Source organism: Schistocerca nitens, chromosome 6 (genome assembly GCF_023898315.1).
Source record: "Schistocerca nitens isolate TAMUIC-IGC-003100 chromosome 6, iqSchNite1.1, whole genome shotgun sequence".
Taxonomy (NCBI): Eukaryota; Metazoa; Arthropoda; class Insecta; order Orthoptera; family Acrididae; genus Schistocerca; species Schistocerca nitens.
Genome location: NC_064619.1, coordinates 356,599,681 through 356,618,528, shown reverse-complemented (window position 1 = coordinate 356,618,528; position 18,848 = coordinate 356,599,681).

Genomic DNA, 18,848 nt, shown 5'->3' with positions numbered 1-18,848 from the left:
CCCATTAGCATTCTGACATGTTTCATGCCATCTCCCATTTATTCCTATACTTCACTTGTCTTTTCATAACCTGTGGTCAGTGTCGCTTCTTTCGTTACATATACAGGGAATCCCAGCTATCTTGTCCACCCAAAATATCCCTGGAACAATAACAGCTATTGGAAAACGACTTTCACCGGTATCAATGTAGGGCTGGGGCCCATGAAGGTACATATTTGGATAAATTCTAAAACGAAAGCATATGTGTTTTTTAACACAAACTTATGTTTTTTTAAAAGGATCCTCCTATATTTTTTCTTCAGAAATCCATAGCATGACAAAGCACATACACAATGGCGTTGATTGCATCGAAATATTCTCATTACATCCCGAGATATTTAGACGCGAAGTTGACGCTTGAAACACCCGACATGCGCTGCTAGCGCACGTCCTGAGGCTCAGGCGTGAACCCCATGCTGCCCGTAATCGCGATGTGATCGACAGGTGTAATCACACCTCCATACTTATCAAGACGTCCGAAACGAATAATACGGTCTGCTGCCATCAACTCTCATAAGCACATAATGGTTTCCCTCTTGCACGTTTTACGTATCTACGTACACAATATGAACCAGCACCGATCGGTGTACACCCGTCAGGTTGTCTTATTTATCCTGCACACCCAAAATAATGTTTATCTAATGCGTTATATGACCTATTGTGCCTGTCGCGCAGGGCCTGGCTCTACCTAGTCAAGTGTCCAACGTAGTTCCCACTACTGTCACAGTTACCACTTCGCCTTGTTTATGATTTGCGACCCATGCAAACTCCCGTACTACACCACCCTCCGAGCATCCCATTTGTTGTTGCTTTGGCGTGCAGTACACCGCTTCCCAGTGTAGTCGTGCATCAGAGTAATCTAGTGACGGCACGGAGGTAGTACACATTGTGAATAAACGTTGTGTTGTGGAACTTATACTGTACAGTATAATGTACACACATGAAGATGTGGTCGAAACGCTGCTGATTTATGGAGAATGTTCATTGACGGGAAATACGTTATGAGATTGCTTGTTTGTTGATAGTACTGGTAGCGAACATTATGATTATTAAGTTAATATGTCTGTTTTCTACCCTACTCTACATATCTGTCCTGTACCACGTTGTAGGTGGACGAAATGCTGTTCAGGCAGAACAACTGTACAGAAGACGATTCCCTGACAAGCCATCGCCTTCGCGCCGATGTTTGGTCGTCTCACATCTCGTCTACGTGAAACGGGAAGCTTAAATCCAAGACCTCGACATCGTCCTAGAACACGCACAGATGAACGTGCTGAAGTTGCTGTGCTCGCTACCATAGCTGTGAATCCTCAAATCAGCACAAGTCAAATTGAACGTGAAGTCGGTGTGTCGAAATCAAGTGCACAGGGTATTCTTAAACGTGATAAATTTCATCCTTACCATGTTCATTTACACCAGGATCTTCATGGAAATGACTTCAGCAATTGGGTAACATTTTGTCGGTGGGCTCAGCAAAAACGTCTGACTAATCCAAATTTTTTTGCAGATGTTCTCTTTACCGACGAGGCATCATTCTCCAACAAAGGAATTGTCAATATGAGGATTATGCATTATTGGTCGGCAGACAATCCAAAATGGCTCCGTCAGGTAGAGCATGAACGTCCGTGGAAAGTTAATATTTGGTATGGGATTATTGGAGATACCATTATCGGACCTTTCTTTATAAATGGCACCCAAAATGGCAGACAATACTCCAGATTTATACGACACAATCTTCCTGTTCTCTTGGACACCGTACCTCTGAACCGGAAATGGTCATGTGGTATCACTATGACGGATGCCCTGCACATAACGCCTTACGAGCAAGACGACTTCTGAACCGTAAGTTCCCTGGTAGGTGGATTGGACGAGGTGGCCCAATTAGGTGGCCTGCCCGATCTCCGGACCTTACACCGCTGGATTATTTCCTTTGGGGAGCAGTGAAGGATGCTGTTTACCAACATAAACCAACAACACCAGAGGACATGAAGCAACGCATTATTGATGCTTGTACAGCCATCAAAGAGGAAACAGTAGCACGAAGTAGGGCATCCTTCATCCGCAGAGCGACCCTATGTACGCAAGCCAAAGGGCATCACTTTGAGCATGAGATGTGAACGCTATATTTAGTATGTAGTGCTCGTATCGCAGTGGAAGTTTCTGCAAAGGGCTATTTTACTCAGTGATGTTAAGAAACATTTGTTTTCAACAATTTGTCATTTAACGCATTAGATAAACATAACATTGATAATTATGTGATAATTAAACTAATTATCAAAATATCTACGGGTGTGCTGCCGGTCTATAGTGTCCAACGGGCACAATATTTCGGCGATCATACATGTCGCCATCATCAGGTGAACTGACGGACTGAGCTCCTGTGAACGGGCCTGCACGGAGATCCGTACGCTATGGCTGCTCAGAGGGAACTGGGTTCGGTCGCGGCGGCGGCTGTTTTAAATACCCTCCGCCCGCGGCGCGCTCCTTCCGCCGTCCGCGCCACGGTCGCGCGGTGGAACAGATTGCGACGGCGTCTGAGATGACGTCGGTGTGATGGCTCTGTCCGCTGTGGTCGTCACAACTATACGTTTGTCGATTTACTCTTGATTAACCCAATCGCTGGTTCCCAAGCCTTGCTAAGATTATAGCCACAGTCACGGTTTATGAGGTCGTCATTGGTGCGAATTTCGATGGCCTCTCTAACAACGCTGTCCCAGTATCTCGACGTGTGTACCAGAATCCCCGTGCGGTCATACTCCATAGCGTGATTTTCCGACAAACAATGTTCAGTGACCGCCGACGGAAAATCACGCTATGGAGTATGACAGCACGAGGATTCTGGTACAGACGTCGAGATACTGGGACAGCGTTGTTAGAGAGGCCATCGAAATTCGCACCAATGACGACCTCATAAAACGTGACGGTGGCTATAATCTTAGCAAGGCTTGGGAACCAGCGATTGGGTTAATCAAGAGTAAATCGACAAACGTATAGTTGTGACGACCACGGCGGACAGAGCCATCACACCGATGTCATCTCAGACGCCGTCGCAATCTGTTCCATCGCGCGACCGTGGCGCGGGGCGCGGACGCCTGAGGGAGCTCGCCGCGGGCGGAGGGTATTTAAATCGGCCGCCGCCGCGACCGAACCCAGTTCCCTCTGGGCAGCCATAGCGTACTGATCTCCGTGGCGGCACGTTCACAGGAGCTCAGTCCTTCAGTTCACCTGATGATGGCGACATGTATGATCGGCGAAATATTGTGCCCGTTGGACACTATAGACCGGCAGCACACACGTGGATATTTTGTTTATCAAATACGTCGGGAGAAACTCAAGAATCACATCATACACCTTTACGGGGAGGAGATGTATCGCAGCATGAAGAAATTGGAAAAGTTGCGCCACCGTAGATGTCGTTTGCTAAGTACTCTTGCCATTCTAAAGAGATGTCGTTCCGAGAATGTTGTTCCAAATTTTGCTAAGGTTATGCATCACATCGATTCTGCAGCAGCTAAGAGAATCAAGAAACGAGCCAGAATCGCATTGGTACGTGAGAGAGTCCAATTCACCCGCCGGAGCCTTGAGTTTATCTCACAGGAATTACTCAAACTACATTGGCAACTGGCTAGTAAGTTCACTTCTTTTTCCTGGGATTGGATTGATGGTGTCACCTGGGTGTCACCTGATTCCGCCCATAAGAAGGCTACGGGACGTCAAACAGCTAAGTTCTCACGTCTCCTTGACAAACCATCTCTGCAGGTTCCGTGCAAGACTGTCATCAATTTGAGTGGCATGGGGTTGAGTGATGATGCGGTCTCGGTTTTGCAGAAAGGTCTCAGGTTCGCTCCCACACCCAAGTTCACTCCGGTCACAGAAATTGTTAGTGCTGTTGAACAGGTTGCAGCTCAACTTCCGCAAGAATCAGCCGAGTAAATACGTCGTGAAACTTGTCGTGCGTTGACGAAATCCAAGCCGATGAAGTCAAATATCAGCAGTAAAGAGAGGGCGGTCATTCGTGATCTGAGGGAGCGCTCTGAAATTGTTGTCTTACTGGCTGACAAAGGCCATGCTACAGTTGTTGTCTCCCATAAGGGCTACACTGATAAGTAGCAGAGCCTGCTAAATGACGATTCCTACCGGAAGATCAGCGTTAACCCTAGAAAGAATGTGGAGAACAAGACGAGAGCGCTTTTCAAGGACGCAGATTTACCGGAGGGTGACGCTAAGAAATTGTTACCCCAAGGTCCGGTACCGCCTAGACTATATGGACTCCCGAAGGTTCACAAAGAGGGGGTAGCATTACGCCCCATTGTCAGCAACATCAGGGCACCTACTTATTTGTTGGCCAAATACCTGACGGGAATATTAAGTCCTTATGTGGGTAAATGCCCTCATCACATCCGTAATTCCGTGGATTTTGTTAAACGCCTTGATAGCTTCAGGTTGGATGAGTCAGATATCATGGTGAGATTTGACGTCGTTTCCTTGTTTACGAGGGTACCCCTGCGAGAGTCACTAGAATTGATTAGTCAGAAGTTTGACGAGAAGACCACTGAAAGTTTTAGGCATGTCTTGACTTCCACGTATTTTCTTTTTAATGGAGAATACTACGAACAAACGGAGGGAGTCGCCATGGGTAGCCCACTCTCACCGTTGGTAGCGAATTTCTGCATGGAGAACTTGCACGGAACCTGCAGAGATGGTTTGTCAAGGAGTCGTGAGAACTTAGCAGTTTGACGTCCCGTACCTTCTTATGGGCGGAATCAGCTGACACCCAGGTGACACCATCAATCCAATCCCAGGAAAAAGAAGTGAACTTACTAGCCAGTTGCCAATGTAGTTTGAGTAATTCCTGTGAGACAAACTCAAGGCTCCGGCGGGTGAATTGCACTTTCTCACGTACCAATGCGATGCTGGCTCCGTATGGAAACCTACTTGCTTTTTCCGTTACGTGGACGACACGTTCGTCATCTGGCCACATGGTATGGATAAACTCCTTGACTTCCTTACACATCTAAACTCCATACACCCCAACATCAAATTCACTATGGAGACTGAAACGGAGTGTAAATTACCTTTCCTTGACGTCTTGGTCAAGAGAAGGGCTGACGGCACCCTACTTCATGGGGTGTATCGGAAGACAACGCATACTGATCTGTATTTGCACGCAGACAGCTGCCACCACCCTTCACAGAGGAATGGGGTACTTAAAACTCTATCACATAGGGCGCGCACTATCTCTGACGCAGAGAGTCTACTCCAGGAATTGGAACATCTGAGAACTGTATTTCGAAAAAATGGGTACTCAGAGTGGCAGATTCAACGTGCTCTCCGCCCAACCACTGCAGCACAACCTGTTGAGATGGATGAAGTCACGAGGGAGGAGGTAGGCACAGCATTTATTCCATACACAGGCGCACTCTCGGGGAAAATCGCCCGCATTCTGAAGAAACACCGGGTCGGAACTGTGTTTTGTCCTCCGAATAAAACCCATGCGCTGGTGGGGAGCACCAAAGATGACCTCGGTTTGAGGAAGGCCAGCGTGTACCAGATTCCGTGTCAATGTGGCAAGTCGTATATATGTCAGACGATGCGTACCGTCGAGGATCGATGCCGTGAACACCAGGGGCACACTCGACTGATGTATCCGAGCAAGTCGGCGGTCGCTGAATATTGTTTGTCGGAAAATCACGCTATGGAGTATGACCGCACGAGGATTCTGGTACACACGTCGAGATACTGGGACAGCGTTGTTAGAGAGGCCATCGAAATTCGCACCAATGACGACCTCATAAACCGTGACTGTGGCTATAATCTTAGCAAGGCTTGGGAACCAGCGATTGGGTTAATCAAGAGTAAATCGACAAACGTATAGTTGTGACGACCACGGCGGACAGAGCCATCACACCGACGTCATCTCAGACGCCGTCGTAATCTGTTCCACCGCGCGACCGCGGCGCGGGGCGCGGACGGCGGAGGGAGCGCGCCGCGGGCGGAGGGTATTTAAATCGGCCGCCGCCGCGACCGAACCCAGTTCCCTCTGAGCAGCCATAGCGTACGGATCTCCGTGCCGGCACGTTCACAGGAGCTCAGTCCGTCAGTTCACCTGATGATGGCGACGTGTTTGATCGCAGAAATATTGTGCCCGTTGGACACTATAGACCGGCAGCACACCTGTGAATATTTTGTTTATCAAATACGCCGTGAGAAACTCAAGTATTCACATAAAACTAATTGGTTGAACATGTTTACATTCATCTTCTATGTCCTACCTGAACGTCCCAACTCAAAACATTTTTACCTAAACAACGGTAAAACGTTTAGTCCACTTGCTCGTTTGACTAAAACCATTAACATGAATTTTACTATTACGAGTGAATGATTAACTGTCACTTGCGCTAGATCTACAGTAAAGTAAAGTTTTAACGTTGAACGGCATTACCTTTTTAGTAACGGATTAACGATAAGCGAAGTCAACTTTGTGACTAACGTTGCGGTACACAGGTATGTTACAGAACCCCTAGCCTATGGGATAAATACCTGCTGGAATGTACGACGTTAATGCAGGATGACAGTAGACCGTATTATTCGTTTCGGACCTCTTGATAAGTATGGAAGTGTGATTACTCATGTCAATCACATCGTGATTACGGGCAGCATGGGGTTCACGCTTGAGCCTCAGGACGTGCGCTAGCAGCGCATGTCGGGTGTTTCAAGCGTCAACTTCGCGTTTTAATATCTCGGGATGTAATGGGAATAATGCGATGCAATTAAAGCCATTTTGTATGTGCTTTGTCATGCTATTGATTGCTGAAGACAAAATATATGAGGTCTATTTAAAAAAACATAAGTTTGTGTTAAAAATTACATATGCTTTCGTTTTAGAATGTATCCAAATATGTACATTCATGGGCCCCAGCCCTACATTGATACCGGTGAAAGTCTTTTTCCAATAGCTGTTATTATTCCAGAGATATTTCGGGTGGACGAGATAGCTGGACACCCTGTATTAAACACTATCTTTTCCGGCGGTCCTAAGGAATATGAAATTGTCCCTAGTAATCATGTGGTCTCTACAATAATATTTATGTACTTGTAGTTATTTAAATCTATTCGAATTAAATTTTCATATCCCTTTCCTCTATTTATATATGATTGGTTTCGGGCCAGCTGCCATTCTTCAGATCTCTTACAAGAATATTAATTTCTGATTAGTTCAAATAACAAATGGTTTAAGATTTACCTTCAGAAAGATTCAAAATTCCTTAGAAACTATTTACAATACATTTGTGCAACATAGCATTTGTTGCAGTTACAGAGTAACCCGTTAAATACAGAAATGAAAGTTGCTTTCATTACTAATCATACACCAGGTTGCTGAGGCTTTATAAATGTTTTTAGGAAACCTCATTGGTTCAACACTTACTGAGCTGAAAAACCCTCTCTCTGTAGAAAGTGCAACGATGTAATTAATAAAAAATGTTCCTCACTGAAGCATGTAAAACACTCATGTGAGATTCAATAACATTCAAACATTTTAAAAGAAATTTGTAAACTTTTACAAGCAGTGTTTTAATTTTTTAATGTAAAGATTCTAACTGGTACAAAGTTTATAGCTCTCAAAAGCACTCTCCATCGACAGCTACAAAAAGAACTTTCGTAAAACCGTCGCAGCTGATATATGATTAGTTACGACAGTTAACTTTCATTTCGACGGGTTACAGTGTGACAGTAACAAGTGGTACGTTGCATAACTGTTGTACTGTAACTAATATTTTAAACAATTTTGAACATTTCCAAACATAAATCTTAAACCATTTGCGATTTGAACCAGTTGTAATTTAATGTTTTGGTAATAGATCCTAAGGTGGAGAATTGGCCAGACCCATAAGAACCTCTTCTTCAACTAATATTTTGACCTAAATTTCGTACTACCTGTATACATTTAAGTGCTGGCGAAGTACTGAAACAAAAATTTTTAATTATTTCCTGCTACTTTCTTCGGAATTTCCAATCCGTAAAATAACGTACACCTAAAGTAAAAGCGTGAGATACACACGTCTAGGAAAGCCTCATACAAACTTATTTTGCATGGAGCCAACTACAATTACATACAGAACATATGCAATTAATCACAACTAAATAAGCAAAAGAGCACTTCGCAGTTAACGGAGACAAGTCTGTTGATCAGTTCAAGTACCCGGGAAGTTGGGGCAGTTGTATTCAAATACCCATCGATGTAAACGAAAGAAATTCTTCTGGTTTCTCATGTCTATATTCCCTCAGAGATACGTTCAAAGCTGCAGCAGCATTCCACTAATACGAAAATCTACTATGCTATTATATGTCTCTTGGTCCTCTATGGTTCAGAATGCTGGAAGGCAGGTAAAAGGGAGACCCAAAAGCTCTTAAAATTCTACAGAAAGGCAATAAGAAAATCTGGGGCCTGGTGTGAGACAGTGATACTTGGAGAGCACTAACGAATAATGAAAGTTATGAGACGTTTTATAGTATCAAAAGAACAGCAGACTCAAGAGGGTAGGTCACGTAAGATGTATACCAGAGTCTCTACTTCCTAAGCAAGCTGTCATTGTCCACATTACACGAAAACGACCCCTTTGTAGGCCAAGAAACAGATGGGAAGCCGACGTAAAGAACGATGCAGAAGCTCTAAATGAACTCAGTTGGAAGAAAACAGCAACAGGCAGAATAATGTTGAGGCTGATTGTTGATCCAGCTCATGATCTGCTTCTTGTGTTTCGTCTTAATATTCGCCTGCCCATTGTAAACGTGAACTATACGATTCTTCATGAAGCAGTTCTTAAAATAATCTAATTTTACAGTCGTAGGTTCTGAAATACTAATGACTCTTTTGAGACTTCGTGCTTAAATTATCGTTGCATTGATTCACGTCCTACATAGTCTTTTTTTCTGGTATTAATAGTTATTTCTCATGTGTGCGCCCGAAATACACACCCTTATTATTTATTTACAGTAAAGTTACATATAATACTTCTGTTAAGGACGACAATATTTCATACATACAGGGGCCGAACAGTAATAATAAAACACCGCCAGAAATGCATGCTTCAACATAAATGCATATGTTACCCAAGCCTGCAGGTTGCACTGTTGTACTTGACAACTAACGGTACTTGTGCGATATCCTAAACACACTGCAAGTGTCAAACGCGGTCAGAAAAGTATTCTGCGCAATTATGAGTACATTATGTCGGAGCTAAATGAATTCGAACGTGGACAAGTTGTTGGAGATCGTATGGGGGGTGCTACCTTAATCAAGGAAGCAAGGGGTTTGGTACGTCAAGAGACATCGTACCAAAGATTTATACCGCATGATGGAGAGCGGAAAAACATCAATCGCTAAGTCACAACACGGACGGAAGTGTGTGTTGATTCATCTAGACAGACTGTCCTTGAATATGACTGCGATATAAAATAAGAAGAGGATAGCAGCAAAAATCGCTGAAGAACTGAATGTTGCGCTTGTGGAGAATGTCAGCAGCAAAACAACAAGAAGGGAGCACCATAAGTTAAGAATGGCAGGGCGAGCTGGAATTTCAAAACAACGCACCTGTGATGCAAATATCCGTAATAGGAAAACGTGGAGGCGAAGCCAGAAAACTTGCTCCTTGGAACAATGGAAGGAATTCATTTGTTCGGATGTTTCGAAATTTTATCTGAGCTTACGTTCCAAGAGTGCACTATGTGCGTGGGTCGATGATGATGTGGACAACCATATCCCAGTATTACGTTGTACTTATTTCCTTTTTCACAAGGAACTGTCTCTCTTTCCTTGAACTGTCGTTAGTGACTTCCCTTAACCCATAGATTTGACGTCGAATAACTGCAATTCACTTCGTCATTTTTAATTTGTCGATATGTAATATCTTCATTTGTTCCCTCAGTGCCTTTATTCTTTTGAATTTCAGATTCTTGTTGATTACTGTGAAGTTCAGAATTCATTCTGTTTTCACCTGAGTATGCCTTGCCCTCACCTTGGTATTCTTACATTCTTGTGTCATCCATGATGTAATTCCAGATTCCTGATTTTTTGTTGTATTTACTACATTTGCTGCGAGTAGTGGGAATCTGTCCTATAATTTTACAGGAGTTATACATACGTCTCTATTTCCTAATATAACGTTTCACTTCATAATGTTTTTGAGATTATGCTACATTTTCATGAATGCGCTTTTTCCGTATGTCATCAAGCATTCACATCAATTAATTGTCATCAGCCTGTGACACATGCATGTACAGCAAAAGTGTAAAATGAGGGGGTGGGGGGTTGGCTTCATTTCAATCTTTAGAATAATAATTTGATAAATCTTATATTCATAATAATTCACTTCGCTAAGCACCTCATTGTCCTTAAGTAAATGCAGTGATCTTTCATCATTTAATGATTCTGTTGTGTTACCCTGTGTTAATGATGATGAATGAAGGTTAATTATGTAAAGGAAAGGCATCGCATACGTTTTAGGTCTAAGCTAAGGACATCCATTGACAAAATTTGTATGTCGTGTGATTACTTTCCTTGTTATCTCCTCCCGTATATTTTGCTTTATAGATTTTCAAGTTTCATTGTTAATTCAAATAACTGTCCACTTATCACCACACCACAACCATCACGTAATGAACAGACTACAAATCCGAAATGAAGATCAATTCACCTTCACATGTGTTTTTTCTAATTTTGCATACAGAATTGGTTGAGGAGACAACAGTACCCATGGATACAGATTATAGGATTTCTGTCGTGCATTCTGTTCGTTTCTCCTTCAGGTATCATTGCTCTTTCTAGAGCATTTGAAGTTTAAAGGAATTTTCAAGCTAAAAATTCCAGAAGATCTTCAAAAGTATGTGTAATGTTGGCATCATCACTGTAAGAAATCGATGTTTCACATTCTCAGCTGACAAAAAATGCCTTGGTTGCCAAAATATCTTCCAGCTACTCAAATTGTGGGAAGTGGCTGGGATTAAGCACGAATCCTTATGATGATTGATATAGAAGGTTAACCGAAAAGAATGTTCAGAAGACTAAAATAGAAGTTGCTTGACAGGAAATTTATATTTAGTCATAGAAACTTTCCTTAGTATTCGGTATTAGTCACACATTAGCGTTTTCCTTATTCGCAGCATAATACTGTAACAAATTATGTAATTTTATTCCTGCAAGACAAACGAATTTTGTTATAGAATGTCCTCAGTGCTCACATAAAATGTTCGTGATTTCTGATATAGAATTAATTTTAATACATGATCAATAACATCAATGTATGATCATGTGTTACCATTTCTCTCGTATATTAACTGTTTCTTTAAAGTTATTAATGATATTGTATCAAATAAATAAAAGTCATTTTATTTTCACGCCATAAGCATTTCACTTCTTCTTCTTTGTGAAGTTAAATGCATCAATGCATACATAAATAATCTACATGAAATATACATTTCACTATAGAGAAAGAAACCAAAAAGATACACAGTTATTGGATACAACACAAGAAAAGTTAACAATAAAGACATGTTTCATAGTTACAGGAAATCAACAGTAACAAACACAAATATACATGCCACATCGTACCGAGAGAGGTGCCGCAGTGGTTAGCACACTGAACTCGCTTTCGGGAGGACGGCAATTAAAACCCGCGGCCGGCCATCCTGATTTAGGTTTTCTCTGATTCCCCTAAATCGGTTAAGACCATTGCTGGGATGGTTGTGTTGAAAGGTCATTGCCAGCTTCCATCCCCATCCTTCCCCAATCCGATGGGACCGATGACCTTGCTATTCTGTCCCTCAGCCAAATCAACCAAACAACTATGCCATATTAAATCACCCGTGAAACCACAAACAATCAGCTATCCAACACACGATACACAGACTGAATAAAATACAACTCAGTATAATATAAATTAAAATTGAATTAGAAATCAAAAACAACATATGTATCACCTACATAATACAGAGACTCAATAACTAAGTAAAAACACAGCTGAGGAGAAAAGAAGGAAGCAAAGTACATAAGCGCCACGAATCTCCACAACCAATACAGACCTTGCAGTAAATAGAAATACACTTAAACAAGACCAAGAAAAATGAATGGTACAAATCAACATCAGAACAAATATACTGTAGAAGCAGGGATTACACATAGCACACAGAACAAAAAACACGCTCTGGGCATATTTACACATATCAATAGAAAAACTAGACAAATACCAGCTATAAAGTGAATCTTGCAAAACACTGTACTTGAGGATGACAAACAGACATTCTAGTTCTCGATTGAAAGAGTGCATAACAAGCTGGAAGGCTGGAAACAGCCTTTGCTGAACACCTTATAAAGCAAGGACATAACATGAGACAGAATATGTATATTACTAGGATGGACAACCGGAACAGAAAACACGTAACATTGCAAGAAAATCTTCACTTGCGAAGAGCTGTTTCTGTGAACAAGAAGGTAATAAATGACTGCATTAATATAATTAACAACACACAGAAATAAAAATGAGTACGCTTCCCTTCTCTAATTTTCCACCTTTTGCCTGAAGCATCTATTACTACACACTTTAGCACCCGCATGGACATAAGAAATGAAAGAAAATAAATATGCATACAGATGCAACAACACAAACAAAAGACAACCGAAAAACACACAGCGACGGTTGGAACACTATAAACTGTAAACAAACACAACAAACACACATTTTACATACAGTGAAAGTGAAACTTTTAAATGAAATGTGCTCGTGAATGCTGAAAATCGGACATGATGTACGCAAGGCAACCGTTTATAATTCTAGGTCGACAAGTAGGTGATAATGAGTTCCAAAAAATGGTAAGAAGAATAAACGGGTGTTAAGCTTTACGAAATTTTTTGTCCAAAAATTGTTTCTAATAATAAGAGAATAACGAAACAAGTCTAATACACTGAGGCGACAAAAGTCATCGGGTCACGATAAGCGCATGTACAAGTGGAGGGTGTATCAGCTACAGGAGACTTAAAAGGGCAGAGAATTATCAGAGCTGTCATTTGGACTCAGGTGATTCATGTGAAAAGGTTTCCGATGTTATTATTGCCGCACGCCACGAATTAACCGACTTTGACCGGGGAACGGTAGTTGGAGCTAGCAACATGGGACATCGCATTTCCAAAATTGTTAGGTAATTCAGTATTTAGCGTTCCACAACGTCAAGTGGGTGGGGAGAATACCACATTGCAGGCATTACCTCTCATCACGGACCTCGCACTCCAGCTTATCCTTTCAAAGCAGACGTTCTACTATCAATTGTTGTCGTGTGACTAGGGCCTCCCATCGGGTAGACCGTTCGCCTCGTGCAAGTCTTTCGATTTGACGCCACTTCGGTGACTTGCGCCTCGATGGGGATGAAATGATGACGATTACGACAACACGACACAACTCCCTGAGCGGAGAAAATCTCCGTCCCAGCCGGGAATCGAACCCGGGCCCTTAGGATTGACGTTCTGTCACGCTGACCACTCAGCTACCGGGGGCGGACAGTGACCAATGGCTTTAACGATCGATAGCAGCGGCGTCTTTAGTAGAGTTGTCAGTGCTAACAAACAAACAACACTGCGTGAAATAAGTGCATAAATTAATGTGGGACGTACGAAGAACATATCCGTTAGGCAAGTGCGACGAAATTCGGCATTAATGGGTTATGGAAATGAAATGAGCGTTTTGCGTCATTGGCCGGGAGGCACCTTACGGGGAAGGACCGGCCGCCTTGGTGCAGATCTTATTTCATTCGACGCCACACTGGGCGACCTGCGTGCCAGATGGAGATGAAACGATGATGAAGAAAACACAACACCCACTCCCTGAACGGAGAAAATTCCCGACCCAGCCGGGAATAGAACCTGGCCCGTAGTACGGCAATCCGTCACGCTGACCACTCAGCTATCGGGGCGGACGTTAATGGGCTATGGAAGCAGACGACCGAGAAGAGTGCCTTTGTTAGCAGCTCTGCATCGCGTGCAGCTCCTCTCCTGGGCTATAGACGACTGGAAAACCGTGGCCTGGTCAAATGAGTCTCGATTTCAGTTGGTAAGAGTGATGGTAGAATTCGTCTGTGGCTCAGACCCCACGAAGCCCTGGACCCAAGTTGTTAATAAGATTCTGTGCAAGTTGGTGGTGGCTCCATAATTTATATGGACTATGTTTACATGGAACGGGCTGGGTCCTCTGGTCCAACTGAACCAATCATTGACTGAAAATTGTTATGTTACGTTACTTGGAGACCAAACAACGATGGAATTTATATGGATGGCAAACGCCATGACACCGGGCTACAATTGTTCCCGATTTATTTTAAGAACATTCTTGACATTTCTAAAGAACGATTTGGGCATACTGATCGCCCGACGTAAATGCCGTCGAACATTTATGGGACATAATCGGAAGGTCAGGTTGTGCACAAAATCTTCCACCGAGAACACATTCACTATTATGCACTGTTATAGAGGCAGCATGGCCTAATATTTCTGCAAGGATCTTCCAACGATCTGTTGAGTCTACGCCACATTGAGTTACTGCACTGTGCTGTGCAAAAGGAGACATGACACGATATTAAGAGGTACCCCATGACTTTCGTCCCATCAGTGTAGAGTAATGCATGTGGATACTAATTTATTTCAAGCTCACAACAAACATGTATTACGGGGCACTGCGGATGCTTCACAAGTAGAAAGAAGCGAAACGAATATGACATAAAAATAAACACCGTTCATTTAAAAAATTAAAACAGTGCAGCCCTCGGTCAAGAAAATGAAGTCTTTTTGACGTAGGTCTCGGCCACTTCTAAGAGTGCCTTCATCAGAAATAAAACATTTAAAACTGGCAATATTAAGCGATAAGGCTTTAGTCACAAAATATTAAAATAGAAAACATAGAGGGAGGCCGCTAAAGGCTGCACCACATGTCGAGCTGTGGTAGCATCAGACAGGCATATTTATTTTATACGTGACACGCCAGTTTTAAATATTTTATTTCTGATGACATTCCTATAAGTGGCCGAAATGTAGGTCTTCATTTTCGCTACCGAGGGCTGTACTGTTTTAATTTTACCTTGTAACAGTGGCTGAAATCTCAACATTAAAACCGTTCATTTAGCTGCACAGATAGGTCAAATTTCCAAAGGGACATTGGTAACAATAACTTCACCATACCTTAAGGATGCAACACAGATGCTTATAATCATTTTTCACACGATGATTCGTTTCAGAATAAAAGCCCCAGAAGTACAACACATATTCTTCTTGATCTTACACTGACTTTTCAGTTTTATTTTCTCCATCATGAAGCTCAAGTTAGTGTTAGGTCTGGTAATATGTAACTTTCCTTAGGAGTTTTACGGTGGTGATTTGTGTAGAGTCATTCATTGAGTAAAGGAATGTCTGGACGTTCCACTGACGAGGATAATCCTCTGTTTATGGTACTGTGTATGAATTTCTGGGAATAGTTGATTTACTTTGCGGACTCTGATAAATAACTCCTCACCTATCTACATAGGTGCTACACGTTCCAGGCAATTTTCTGCTCTGACTTTTTATATAATTATTTTCAAGTTTCTTACTGATACCTACAACTGGCTTAGATGTATTATTTTAAGCACGCATTCGGAATAGACTGAAGTGTATTGTCATTAACATACACTCCTGGAAATGGAAAAAAGAACACATTGACACCGGTGTGTCAGACCCACCATACTTGCTACGGACACTGCGAGAGGGCTGTACAAGCAATGATCACACGCACGGCACAGCGGACACACCAGGAACCGCGGTGTTGGCCGTCGAATGGCGCTAGCTGCGCAGCATTTCTGCACCGCCGCCGTCATTGTCAGCCAGTTTGCCGTGGCATACGGAGCTCCATCGCAGTCTTTAACACTGGTAGCATGCCGCGACAGCGTGGACGTGAACCGTTTGTGCAGCCGACGGACTTTGAGCGAGGGCGTATAGTGGGCATGCGGGAGGCCGGGTGGACGTACCGCCGAATTGCTCAACACGTGGGGCGTGAGGTCTCCACAGTACATCGATGTTGTCGCCAGTGGTCGGCGGAAGGTGCACGTGCCCGTCGACCTGGGGCCGGACCGCAGCGACGCACGGATGCACGCCAAGACCGTAGGATCCTACGCAGTGCCGTAGGGGACCGCACCGCCACTTCCCAGCAAATTAGGGACACTGTTGCTCCTGGGGTATCGGCGAGGACCATTCGCAACCGTCTCCATGAAGCTGGGCTACGGTCCCGCACACCGTTAGGCCGTCTTCCGCTCACGCCCCAACATCGTGCAGCCCGCCTCCAGTGGTGTCGCGACAGGCGTGAATGGAGGGACGAATGGAGACGTGTCGTGTTCAGCGATGAGAGTCGCTTCTGCCTTGGTGCCAATGATGGTCGTATGCGTGTTTGGCGCCGTGCAGGTGAGCGCCACAATCAGGACTGCATACGACCGAGGCACACAGGGCCAACACCCGGCATCATGGTGTGGGGAGCGATCTCCTACACTGGCCGTACACCACTGGTGATCGTCGAGGGGACACTGAATAGTGCACGGTACATCCAAACCGTCATCGAACCCATCGTTCTACCATTCCTAGACCGGCAAGGGAACTTGCTGTTCCAACAGGACAATGCACGTCCGCATGTATCCCGTGCCACCCAACGTGCTCTAGAAGGTGTAAGTCAACTACCCTGGCCAGCAAGATCTCCGGATATGTCCCCCATTGAGCATGTTTGGGACTGGATGAAGCGTCGTCTCACGCGGTCTGCACGTCCAGCACGAACGCTGGTCCAACTGAGGCTCCAGGTGGAAATGGCATCGCAAGCCGTTCCACAGGACTACATCCAGCATCTCTACGATCGTCTCCATGGGAGAATAGCAGCCTGCATTGCTGCGAAAGGTGGATATACACTGTACTAGTGCCGACATTGTGCATGCTCTGTTGCCTGTGTCTATGTGCCTGTGGTTCTGTCAGTGTGATCATGTGATGTATCTGACCCCAGGAATGTGTCAATAAAGTTTCCTCTTCCTGGGACAATGAATTCACGGTGTTCTTATTTCAATTTCCAGGAGCGTATATCAGGGTGTTTCGCAATTCCTATTACAAACTTAAAGGTGTTATAGAGGGGACGTAGTGGATAGAGTTTTGGTAAGGAATCCACTGCCGGAAATTTACCGTGTTGATGTGAATTATGTTGAAGCTTCAAATATCACCGTTCACGGTAGCAGAGACAACGAGCTTCACAGAAGCCCACGGAAATGTTTCCTCCGGTTCTCGACTACGTGACGAAGGACATCCTCTGTAAAGACGAGAGAGCCATCCCTCCCAGTTCCGAAAGTACCAGTTTGTCACTGCCGTTGCTGTAGTCCAGCTAATGTCGTATGAGACTGACTGCGACGATCCGGAAAACGTTCTCGGTAAATGCCTTGTGTAGCTCTATCATTACATACCACACCATGAAGCATGAGCTTTAAAAGTGGCCAGATCTTTAATCTAATCTTACATTCAACAGGTACCTTTCCGAATATGGATTTCTTACAAAGGATTTATTCAATACGTACCATCTACTGCCTCTGCAAAGTTTTAACAAGAAACTCTGTACATTAATTCGAAGTTTACGAACTACGTAATTTTGTCTGATGTCAGAATTGTATGTAAGTGAAGAATTGTGGAACGATTTTTAGGAGAGTATCGTCATCAGACTAGCTAAGAAGACACGAGACATCAAGATATTTGGCACTTTAACTGTGATACGGAATGAGTAAGCCATGTCTTGACACAGTATTTCATCCAATACTTTCTCTCTCATTGTATTCAATGGTTTATTACTAACAATCCTGACTGAGATTTGAGGATGTATGTATCCCCAAATCTCATTAGAGATTTTAATTAGTGCAACAAAAAGGAGAACAAGAAATCCTGTGTCAAGATGTAGGTTATTTATTTCGAATAGCACCAAGATGAGCATCTGATGTCTGCTTCTGAATGACAGATAAGTGTCGCTATTGATACATGGGCTCACTCCACACATCTTAGTTGAGTTTATTCAGTTACATAAAAAACTTTCACTTTGCAAATTTAGAGTATATCATTTCAATGATCAATTTACAGTCGTTCCTGTCAGACTGATTACTTCAAATGGTTCAAATGGCTCTAAGCACTATGGGACTTAACATCTAAGGTCATCAGTCCCTAGACTTAGAACTACTTAAACGTAACTAACCTAAGAACGTGACAGACGTCCACGCCCGAGACAGGATTCGAACCTGCGACCGTAGCAGTGGCGTAGTTCCGGACTGAAGCGCCTAGAACCGCTCGGCCACAACGGCCCGCAGACTGATTACTAGTTACCAGCCAGTTTCATACTCTCGGTTAATATTTTCCTACTGTCTAAGTCGTTCCATGAGCATTTAGTTGCACAGAATTTTGAATAATGTAGTACATAAACCTTACATTCATTTTCGTAGGCAAAGATTTTCATCAGTTCAACCAAACATCATCATTTCATCACCCTACTGTTTTAACGGTAATGATGCACAAGGTTCCGCCATCAAGATTCATGCTGGTTCTTCTGAGTTGAATGCTACTATCGGAGACTATGTTTTAGTAATGCAGTTGAGAATGAACATAAATTAGAGCAATTTCAAAAACTTTCAGTATAGATACAGGGTTATTTTAGTGGCGCAACTGCAACTGCACAAGTCCATTTTATAAAACGAGAAATAGCACAACAGCTGCTGAATCAGTAATATTTTATTGC